The 12,488-nt window shown below is 39.1% G+C and overlaps 1 pseudogene; it reads right to left on the minus strand.

Moving 5' to 3' along the window:
- Positions 1–3,927: 3,927 nt before the first annotated feature.
- LOC112183809 lies at positions 3,928–8,695 on the minus strand (annotated as a pseudogene).
- Between the last annotated feature and the right edge of the window lie 3,793 nt (positions 8,696–12,488).

Below are 12,488 nucleotides of genomic sequence, written 5' to 3' on the forward strand. Positions count from 1 at the left end.
AAACTCAATTTCAAATTTTTTTTTTTGAGAATAAATGTCAACTCCATTAATAATAAGAAAGATTACTTTTTCAAAAAAAAAAAAAAAGATTACAAAAAACAGATGTAGAAACTACATCATAAATGAAAAATACGAAAATAAAACAATCATAAAACCTAGCAAAGATACGATTGGATGCAAAAATGCATCTGAGGACGCATCGGGTGTAAACCGTGTTATGTGAAAAGTTACTAATAGTATGACCGACCATAAAAGGGCAATCTTCTATCAAAGTAACCAGTGGTATGACCAACCAAGCAGATTCCTCGTACATCTTACGATGAAAAGAGAACAATCTTCCACCTATGTTACCTATAGTATGACCAACCACGAAAGGGTAATCTTCTAACAATGTAACTGGTGATGTGACCATCCAAACATCTTCCACGTAAAAAATACGCTAAACAGAGATCAATCTTCCACCAAAGTGACCTATGAACCGAAAAGATGAAAACCAAATGAAAGTCAACCTCAAAGCCCAGTGCCAAGCCCAAATTCAGACCTGACCCTTGATCCAGATCTAGATCCATCCTCAGATCAGACCTGGATCCCAAATCCGGATCTTCGGACCAGTCTGCACCACACCGTCGCGCAACATCTTCAGCCTGGAAAAGCTGCTGACCACCGGCTCAGCATCCGGCGATCTGTCGCTTGCCGCACGCTGCCCATATCAACCTTCCATACACAAATCCAGGTCTATCGTATGCGACCAAGACCAGGGACGAGGTTCCCTGCCCCCGTTGCTGGCTGACAACTGCTCAACCTGCTCACCACCACGTCCATAGTACTACCCTTGTCCACTACCAAAATCAAAAAGTTATTCCATCATCCAATCCTCCACTAGCCTCAAGAATCACAATAGTAACTCCGTCGCAAGAAAGAGAAACAAGGCAAGCAACCCCCGCTGCTACGCCAGATCCCCACCGCGCCATCGGAGTCACCCAAATCCTCCATATTCATGGAGGAAGATTCAGAAGTAGACCATGAGGGCGGCCGCTCTCTCCCTTAGCAGAGCGCTAGGTCAATAGATAAAGAATATAATCTAATATTATAAACTCAATTTCAATGTTTAAACCCTAGCTACATAAAGAGAGAGAAAAATGAACAAAAGAATATATAATAACTTGTGCCTGCACCAACATATTGGTTATTTAGAATAGAGTAGGGCTGAAATAGGTGATCTAACCAAAAAGGTATTTCATTCCACCTTGCAATCTGAATCAGCTATAGCAAACTGACGAAGTAACAAACTTAATAAGAGTTCAGAAATTAATACAATTGTAAAACCGGGAATTTGAGTTAATAGGTATCTTTTTCATTTTCATTTCCCCTTTGATACAATAAACTAAGTTATGTATAACAAAGATCTAATATATGCCAAAGTTATGATTAGTTCATGCTTCAGGTCTTTTGTTGACATGAAAGGCATGTTCTAGATTTAAGAGAGTAATAATACCATTAGGAGAACTTACATGAAATTGAGAAAGAATTTGGCATTAGTGAACACTCCCAAATCCGCCAGACTGAGATTACCTGCAATCTACATGTTCTACTTCCCATAGAGCTCGGTATTGCCTCGCCACAATCTGAATCAAAAACAAAATCCCTCAATGCACATTCACAAGCAGATAAACACAAAAATTCTACCTAACTTTCATAAGCAAAACAATGCCTTGATTCAACTCGAAACACCATACAAAAGGATATGACGTGCACAGAAAAAAGGGAAATGGGTCAAAACAAACAAAAAACAAAAAAAAAAGTTTGCAACTTTATACCTATCTCTATGTTCTAATAAGTGTAAGAGAGAAAGAACAGTACCAGGAACAACATGGCACAGATTAACCAACGCATACGATAGATTAGTGCTGTAAAACACCTCCCTGCTGCCAATTTTGTACGGTCCAAATGTATAGGATTCCAAAGCCATCTGGGTCCATTTTGCACCAAAAAAACCCAAATCAAAATAGATTAAATTCATAAACAACAACAGTGAGAATAAGGAAGCGTTGGAATCGGAACTGCCTTGCTAGAGGCCTGGAGAAGATAAGGCATAGTTTCGATAGGAGCTAGATTGGGAGAGAACTTGGCATCTGGGAATGAAAGTTTAGGGTTTGACAAAGAGAGAGATCGAAGGGCTCAAGCTTTTGACAAAAATCCAAGCAACTTCTAACGTCAGCTAACGATTGGTTGAGGCCTGAAGACTAAGCGGCTAGGGGTAAGATCCATAGAGAAATTAAGAAACAAAGTTGAAGGCTTCAAATGGAGAGTCGTTCTTCTCGAGAACTCCTCCTTGGCTTGAATATAACATCGTTTGGACCTCGACGCAGAGCTTGGAAGCATGTCAATGGCGGCATCGAGTTCTTTGCTGAGATTGAAAACAGCTGAGAAAAATCTAGATCTCGTTTAGGTTTGGATTTAGAGAGATAGAGAGAGAGAGAGAGAGGAGGGGAGAAACCTCTAGATCTAGATCTAAACTAGGGGGCGGCGCGTGCAGATTTCAGAGCCATGGGGCAAGAAGTCGCGGCCTACAAGGGCCTCGAGCACACTGGACTTGCCGCTACTCTAGCTGCCGACAACGGCGACTTGAGGGAGCTCGATGGTGGATTGGGAACCGAGCTGCGCCAAGATGTCCTGGAGCTTGTTTAGTATGGGGATCACGGAGTTTCTAAGGGGCGAATTGGAGGATGAAGGAGAAGGCGGTTGCGGTGGTGCCACTGAGGGCTCGTCAGCCATGGCTGGGTAGATCTTATAGGCAACCGGACGGTGAAGCCCTATGTTTTTGGATATTTCTTGGAGAGAGAAAGAGAGGAGTTTTATTGAAAACACTGGAGACTTCGTGTTTTAGCTGTATTAGAATTAGGTTTGAACTCTGACGGGGGTATATTGAAGGAAGTGTTTTCTCATCGTCAGATCAGCTCTTCCTTCAGTAATCCGACGGCTATAATTTGTATTAGTGGCTATGCAGTTGTGTGAAAAATATCTAAAGTCCTACTTTTTTCTTTCTTTCAGTGCAGCCACAGATGAACAGTGCTTTAAAGTAAGAATACTATTCCTTCTTGACACCATTAACAGTGACATAGGGATTAAACAATTATTTACTTGTGTGTACTGTATATATTAGACACTGATGATCAGTGAGCGGGGAAAAAAACTCACTGATGTTTTATATCAGTGTTATACTATTCATTTTGGGACTGATGACTTTTTGGTGGCTAAAAAAAGGGTGCTAATGGGGAGGTTTGTTGTAGTGAATTTTTTTTTAGAAAAAAACCAAACTAATTTAGGTCATTAGATTTTGGAAGGATAAGATGGTCTTTTTCTCAAGAATTACATAACATGATCTGACAAATAAGTGACGTGTGTTGGTGACTTGGCATAACACCTAACATTAAGACCATAAATCTTAGGCCTCATTGAGGTCACAAATCATTTTTCTCAGATCTAATCCGAATATCCGATACAACTATACAAGCTTGAGCTTATACCAGTAACTACTCTTAAATCTCTTTCGATCAAAGCAAGATAGTGTTCTTAACCATCAAGCAACTAGATTTCATACGAGATCAAAATTGTGGTCACCCAAAAACTGTGATCATGAGTTTCTATGTCAGCAAACGTTTGATCCACGTAATAACTTAATTGTGTTAATACATGTATTAATTAAAAGGGCTAAATACTGTTTAGTACCCTGTGGTTTTAGTCCAACATCGATTCAGTCCCTCGACTTTCAATTTCATCAAAAACACCCCTGCAGTATCAAATCTCATCTAATAGGTCCTTCCGTCAATAATCCGTTAATTAGAACCGTTAAGTCGCTGACGAGGCATGCCATGTCAGATCGTGTGGGCCCCACCTATCAGGTAAAATTCCAAAATTGCCTCTACCTCTCTCTATAACCCCCACCCCCTCTCTCCCAGCTTCTCTCTCTAAATACCCAAAATAATAGCCTTCTTCTCAAATCAAAACCAAATCTCCAGACCAAATTTGGGTTGGGTTTTTCTAATTTGATCCAATTGAATTGGAATGGTGGCGAAGATGATGAAGTGGCGGCGTGGCCACCGTAAATACGAGGAAGTATGAGGTGAGCTGGTGGTGCGGTGGCCGGAGGGGTGGGATCTGGTGCGGCAGGAGGAGGAGGACAAGGGTGGCGCCGGGGACCATAAGTTGACCGTTGAGATTAGATGCGCTTCATATCTACCCGTCCAACGATGTCTGTAGCAACCAAATGCAAAAATCATATTTCAGAGTCAGAAACTCAGACTCCTTGCACTATGCATGAACATGACTCAATACAAAATATGACTTCCTCCTTTCAAACTAATGCATTCATCTTTCACCCTTGAATTAAACTAATCAATCACACTCAAAAAATTTAGTCAAACAAGGGATTGAAAGGCCCAAGACCCAGTTCTTCACTAAACCCCATCCATTTCTCATATTATTTTACCAAGAACAGAAAAAACCCAAATGAACCATGAACATTAAAACAGGTAGAAAACCCAGAAAATTTAATTACCTAGTAACTTCTCTGTAAATTGAAGTCCTCTGCCCAAAAGTATCAGAGATTTTCTTAATGCTATCAATGCCCACCGCAACAATGGCCTTTTTCACGATTCGAGGTCTGAGTATTAGCATTAGTAACCCCAAGAGACAAAGTATTGCTTTTGTTCGTAGCACCACAGCTTGAGAAACCCAACTCGTTCCCATCCGACTGAACCGAGTGACCTGTAAACTCGGCGCAAGCGAGCTGATCCCTGGCCATGGATGCCGAGTCCTCCACCTCGGAGCCCGAGTTAGCCGAAAAGGCTTAGAAACCAGTATTCGCCTTGAGATCCTGGTTTTGGTGGTGGTCACCAAAGTAGGCCGACGAGTCCTGGTCGTAGATTTGGATCAGCAATGAGTCCTGCGTCTCTGTTTGGCTGTTGTCGTAGCGCACCATGGAGTCGCCGAGAAAGTCCTCGAGCTTGGGAATAGGCTGGTTCAGAGTTTGTGGGTCGATGAAGCTCGCAAGCTAATCGGAGTGGGTCTGTTTGGTTTGGTGGTCTTCCTCACCTTATGTGTAGAACACTTCGGAGATAGTAATGAGGAGAGGGAGCAGTAACAGCGGAGGTATCGTAAGCATGAGCGAAGGGAGACTCAGACTCGAGGGAGGGGCAATTTTGGAATTTTGCTTGATAGGTGGGGCCCACACGATCTGACGTGGCATGCCTCGTCAGCGACTTAACGGTTCTAATTAACGGATTATTGACGGAAGGACCTATTAGATGAGATTTGATACTGCAGGGGTGTTTTTGATGAAATTGAAAGTCGAGGGACTGAATCGATGTTGGACTAAAACCACAGGGTACTAAACAGTATTTAGCCCTAATTAAAATGGCAACTATAGTAGGTTTTAACAAACAACCAATTAAGTAATCCATATTCCTCAAATCTTGATAATTAAGTTCCATTTAGGATCTACTAGGTTAATTTGTGCATTCACTAGTTTGCTATTTTATCATACAGCGCTCCTTGGCTGCCGGAATACTCTTTCCAAAATTTGGCCGGAAGTCCTTGGTGAGGTACTGGAAATGGGTCATAATGAATCCCACCATCGGACGCCGCTGCTTCCCACCTTCAACATATACAAACAAGAAGTGAACAAGTTAAATTGCTGGGAAGTGATAGATAGATCATTACAAGTTGCATGAAACCGAAATTCACATCGATCGATCTCTTTCTCGTAATGTTACATAGATACCTAATTGTTTGGTAATAATATGTATCAAGCTTCCTAGTGAGTAGTGGATAAGATCGGCACAATATATAACCATGCATAAATACCTGAACTTGTTAACGAGGTGGTAGATGAAAATAAGTATCTCAGTCTTGGCAACTTCATTTCCAGGACAAGTATGAACTCCATTGCCAAATGGCACGAACGCATTGGGTCTTATTCCAAGCTTGATGCAGTTTCAAATATAAGAGTTAGAAGCTCATTTTCTTCTATATAATTCAAAGCTAGCACAAGCAATAGCATGGATCGTTCGAGCCATATATACCTCAAATCTTGATGGATTGAAATTATGGGGTTCATTGAAAAAATCAGGATTGTGATGAATGTTCCGGAACAAAGGCAGTACCTTCCATCCCTTTCGGATCAAGTATCCTGTTTAGCAAATGCAATATTCGTTACATTTGATCCATCAATTTTCATAATTTCTTAGGTTAGGTAAAATAGTTTACTGAAATTTCCAACATATACTCACATGAATATGTACGAAAAAGGACATAATTCGTGTGGCTATAAAAAGAGTGGGGTTCTAGTAAATATTGATCGGTCACTAATAATCTAGTAATGTCCTTTCTTCAATAATTGAGCTGGATCTTTCCACAACTCGCCGGGAACGTTTCAGATTTGTACTATCATGTGTCTCCTATAGTACTGATCGATCTATCACTTCGACTGCCCCTTTCAAATGGCTTCCGTGCATGGTAAACTAAAAATTACCAGTGTAATATTTTTTGTTTGGTACATGCAATATATACCTTTATATTCAACGTCTTCAACGGCTTCTCTGAAGGTGAAAGAAATTATGCTTGCCATCCTCAAACTCTCCTTTACAGCCTGAAATTGATACAACTCCATGTTTAGTTAGTTCAAAGTACACGAGCTTTAAGGAATAGATTTATCAAAACATACCCTACTGGTAGGGGGCATATTTCTAGTTTGAGCCCAACTGAGCGACTGGTTTCCACCCTCATTTGCTGCAAAAATTGCCCTCTGTTCTACCTGTATATAGTATTGGTAACTTATCTTTACCATAAGGTAATTATCGGTACTTATTGGTTTTGATTGAAGCAAAAATTATAACTCTGACCTGAATAGCTTCTAGAAGTTCAGAGTAATCGTGCATGTATTTGAGAATCCAAGTCAGGAGAGTAGCTGTGGTGTCCTGAGCAGCAAACAATACCCCAATAATGTTATCAAGGATCTGGTTGTGTGTTAAGGTTTGACCCTGTTCATCCTTGAACTTCAATAAGCTTCCCAATAGATCTTTCTCGACCAATTTATTTTCCTTTCTCTCCTTTATTATCTCACCGAGAATTAAGCTTAGCCTTCTCCTTGCCTTCAAAGATGAATTTACATTAATAGAGTAGAAGTATTCAGAATAGTCACTATATAATTGTGAATGGGATCGATTATTTGCCTTACCAAGACCGACTTATTGTATGAAGAGCCTGGTAGGTTTATAGGGAAACAATTGTAACCTTTGTCTAGAGTGAAATAGTTTTTCTTTAGCTGTTCTTTGTAGTGAGTGTTCGAGCGACCGAAGATAAACAATGCAGCAACATCAAAAGTGAACTGTCATAATTAAACAAACACACATCATATTAATTCATAAGTTAAAGTAGGATGAAGTCATCAGAACCTACTCAATTTCATGTTAATTACAGAAGCATTTAAGGATAGGAGGTTCTCCAAGATAATTAGGTAAAAGTTTAGTTTACCAAAAATATTAATGGCATTTTTCTGAACAGGTTTATAAATTAATTCTAAGAAAAAAGAAAACGCCAAATTTGAAATATATACGCATGCAAGACCCGTCGATCTATATATACATTCACATGCATTTTTTTTTTTTAATCATCAGTTCAAGTCTTGTATGTATGTTTTAAGTGTTGATATTGTCCTTATGTCTTTACATAAACAATGACATTTTGAAATTGGACACAAAACTATGTAATTAAACACAAACACTAGTAATATACTGTAATAAGCAAAGAAGCATTCAATTAACTTTAGCTAGAAAGTAGCCAAAAAAGGAAAGACAGAACTTTGGAGTTTGGACCTTCTAATTCAATTCATAAAAGGTGTTGACAATTTGCCCTCCAGACCATGAGTCCAAGGTAGAAATGGCAATGGCTTCAATATCCGGGACTAAGTTCTTGATAGCATCCAAGGACAGTGATTCTTGGACTAATCTTCTCATTTGAGTATGGTAGTCATCTTGGTGGAAGAAAAGTGCCGAGGGGCCACTCAATTTTTCCTTGCTTTTAGGGTATGTTGGCTTAAACAAATGTGCCCGAGTCACCAACACAAACCGGATAGCCTCTGGGCTACACAGCATCACACCAGGGCTCCCAAGAATATGGGTCTTGAAAATTTCTCCATACCTGTGCACAACCACCCCAAGATAAGGACGACAAAATTGTACGACAGTGTGGAATGTCAAGAACAGTAAGGTTAAAAGATGACACGCACGTCTTTAGATTTGATAAGATAGATCTATTACCTTTGCTGCCTAGTGCCAAAGAAGACATTTGGATTTTGAGAGTAGAGTTGCAGGGTTTCTCCAAGATATGGCCATCCCATTGAACCTGGAGGAAGCTTTGCTCGGGGTTTGTTTCTCGTTTGTTTTCCAAGTAATATGAAAGAGAGTAGAGCAAATACAAAACAGTATAAAAGAACAGTATTCATTGCTCCCTTCCTCACTTTCTCTAACTGATGATGGTGTGGTCTTCTCTCCAAACTAGCTAGTTACAGGAAAAGGAAGATGGGCTGTGCTTATATATAGGAAGGATCGAGCACGTATTAAGCAGAGCTGCCTAGCAGTCCGGCCGGTAGTGACAAGTGAGTTCACCTAATTAGGCTATTCTCTTCCACCAAATTTTTCTCTTTCCTCTGTTCTAAGTGCAGTGTGAGAAAATATGTGGAGTCCTGTCCCCTATCAGTTTAAGTAAGTTGGGCATATACTGTCTTATACATAGTTCGGATCAGTGATATGTTTATTTGGATTTTTGGAACATAACTATATCAAAATAAGGAAAAACGTATATTCTGATTTAGGTTTATGAGTTATCGAAGATGTTCACCTGGTCAGTTATTGACTAAAAAAATAATGCTCAATCATTCTTGGATGTAAATCCAATGGCAGAGAGAATTATTATTAAGTTGAGGTGTTTTGTTTTGTTTTTCACCATTGGATGTAAATCTAAGGGTTGTTGAGCATAAATTTTTTGGTCAGCAACTGACCAGGTGTATTGTTTGTTTACTAACACAACAGAATCAAAATGTTTGTGCCCCTACCTTCAGGAATGAGATTGATGAATAAGCAGGTAATTTCATCCTCGTTAGTTATTTCTTTTGCAGTTTATCTCGTGATCGATCGAGTGTGTTTCTTTCATTCTAATATCTGTTTAAGAATGATTTGGCCACTTAAAATGCATGATGATGTGCATACGTTTATCTCAATGCAACCAATATTCTGTTTTAGAATTAAATCATGGGTCTATCTTGGCACCAATTTAGCCTTCTTTGTGTTTTACATCTTTAACTAATCTTATTCTTTTATTTTTTTTAATTAAATTTTATCGTGGCATATTATTAGATACTTCATTCAATACCGAACTAATTTTTTTTTTTTTCTTTTTCGGAAGACTGAATTTAAGAGTGTGTTTGGATGAGGGAAAAAATGATGGAATTTAATTGAAAGTGAGGATTTCATAATTCCTAAAATCCAATTCTCTCGTTTGGCATTATCAGATTGGAAATTTTAAATTTCTCTGTAGAAAAAAACGAAGGAATTCGTTATTTAAATTCCTCACTTCAATTTCCACCAAAATAGGTGTTATTTACGAATTCCTTTGCAGTATTCAATTTTAATTTCCAAAACAGGACTTTTTTATGTTTTATCTTTTTATTTATTTTAAACTTTCTTAATTTATTACACGTTTCAAATCCTAAATAGATGCAACCAAACAATAGAAATTGCAATTAATGGAATTTTAGATTGATGGAGTTAAAGATTCCATCATTTATAAATTCCTACGGATTTTATAATTTTCTCATCCAAACGCACCCTAAATTAGTTGAAAGACTAAATTAGTTGACAGGAGCCAAAAAATAGGGTTTAACTCATTCAAGCACAAGAGCTTGACGTACTGTGGCCTTTACTAATAATTTTATACGTTTGTCCTTTTCAATTAATCATATGATTCACATGATACATATGTTTGAAGGAGTTCACAATTGTTAAAAAAAATAAACAAACAAAAGTTAGATAAAGGTCACACTGTCTTTTCAATTAATTGATAAATGTGATTTGTATGTTTTAAGGGATTAATTAGATATAGGATGTGATTTAACAAATAATTAGCCTAAACCTCGTCACATGTATTTCAAATAAAAGTCACTAGCTAGATAAACATAAACTACGAGATTTTCTCTCACCTTAGTTTTTCTCCCCTAAACCCTAGCAAACAGCGACCTTGTCGTTCTCCCCTACCAGCCTCACGTCTTCCTCCTCCATGGAATCCATTGACGTTGTCACTGCTTGCTTTGCTTCCTCCTTGGCCCTCGCTAACCGAGGTCAAGCCCTAGACTTAGCAAAGATTGGTGGAGGCCCTGTGCACAAATTCTCCCAATTATCTTTTCTCCTTGAAAAACGCCTCACTCGCAGGTTTGTGGACTCTGTAGCCTTCAAGTCTCACTTCCTCCGAACATGGATGGTGGAAAGGGATTTTAGGGTACAGGAAAGAGATGACAACCTTTTCTTGTTCTCATTCGAATCAACCCGGGACTGGAATAAGGTTCTCAGAGGAGGAGTTTGGTGCTTTGATCGTGCTTCGGTCTGTTTGGAGGAGTATGACGGGGTTCTACCTATTGCTGAGGTTCCGATGAAACATGTTATGTATGAAGAACCTGATAACTTTATTCTCATTGGGAATCTCTTGGGAGGTTTTTTTGATTATGATAAGAAAGAGTTTCGGAAATGAATTATTCGCATCTTCTTCTCACTTAATATCTCAAAACCTATTCTGCTTGAACGCAAGATTTTCTTAGCTACAGGGATTGAGACTATATTGAAGTTTCAATTTGAACATCTCAAGAGTAGGTGCTCTCAATGTGGCATTATTATTCATTTTGGGGCCAAGTGTGAGGAACCTAATGCGGCAATCTCTACTTCTAAGGTTTTGCACTTTGGTGGCCTTTCAACATCTAGAGGATCATTCTCTTTCTTGGCCCAGAATATTCGTGAATTACCTAAGTCTTCCTTTGCTTTGCTGAAGAAAAAGAAACCTGTTATTCCAAGGTTGGAGAGATCGCCATCAGGCTTAGACCCATCTGGTGTTACCATGCAAGACATAGATAAGGAGGAGGCAAGAGAGCCTACTGCTTGTTGTGCATGGTGTGGAGGCTTCGGTCTCTTCATCAATGGATGGTGTTTCTGAATCCACTCCTCCTGCTCAAGCGATGCAGATGGAGACTAGGGTTTACAAGAAAAGAAGTAGGAAGGGAGGTTGTACTCCCTTCCCAAAGAAGTTTAAAACAATTCTGGGTGGTAAGCTTCTTACTCTTCAAGCAGATGCTCTTGGTTTGGTTGAAGCTGACAATGAGATTGAGCAGGGGATTTTGAAGAAGAAGGTAGGAAGGCCTCTTGGGAGCAAGAACAAGAACTTTGGCCCACAAAAGAAAGTGAGTAGGGCTCCATTACGTCTCACTTACCCTACTACTGCTACTGTTCAGGAGGTTAGCCCTAAGGACAAGGGCAAAGGAAAGCTCTACGCTTTATGTTTCTCGATACCTAGCTTTTGGATTCTAGTCTTTTGCTATTTAAGTTAAGCTTCTCTAATTGTACATCATTGAGGTCTCTAGGCGATTATAGTTGCTCTAGTAAGGATTTAGGTAGTGTTGGATTTGTTTCATATGGCTAGGTCTAAAAATTGAGCTCATTCTGTTTACAATGAGGATTACATGTCATTTGCTTGGTAGCTTAGGCCATCTAAATTTTATTTGGTGTAAGCTAGCATATGATGTACGTGTCTTCTGGCCATAGTTAAGTAATGCAATTATTTATTTCTCAAAAAGAAAAAAAAATCACTAGCTAACAAATAGATCTGTTTAATGTTTGAAGGTAGTTAATTTTCTATTCAATTATGATTGACACAAGCTTCTAGCACTTCGGTGGTAAACTTTTTTTTTTTTTTAATCAAAAAAGAACTTCATTGAAAACGAATCAATTACAACGAGTTGTGGAAAGCTTTTTAGCAAACACCCAAGTGGTGAATTGCCCACAAGATTCCCATACTAGACTTCACACTGAAAGTTCATACTGACACACTAATGGAGTCAATCATGCCCTGACTCCAAACAAAGGAAAGACTGACTAATTTTTAACGCTTCCTTTGCTAACCGGTGAGCAATACCATTGCCTTCCTGTTTCACAAAGCGCCCACTCCAAGAATTAAAAGACTTAACTAAAGACTTAACTTCATCCAAAATATGTCCTTCCAAACTCAAATCATCAGAACTATAACTGAAGCTATGAATAACTGAGAGTGCATCACCTTCCACCTCAAGGTTAGAGAATCCCACATGCATCACAAACCATAAACCATGCAGCAACACCAAGGCTTCCAACGATCTTGGAGGGAGATTCTCAACTTGTGGTACTGCCATAGGT

This window comes from Rosa chinensis, chromosome 2, assembly GCF_002994745.2.
Source record: "Rosa chinensis cultivar Old Blush chromosome 2, RchiOBHm-V2, whole genome shotgun sequence".
Classification (NCBI taxonomy): Eukaryota; Viridiplantae; Streptophyta; class Magnoliopsida; order Rosales; family Rosaceae; genus Rosa; species Rosa chinensis.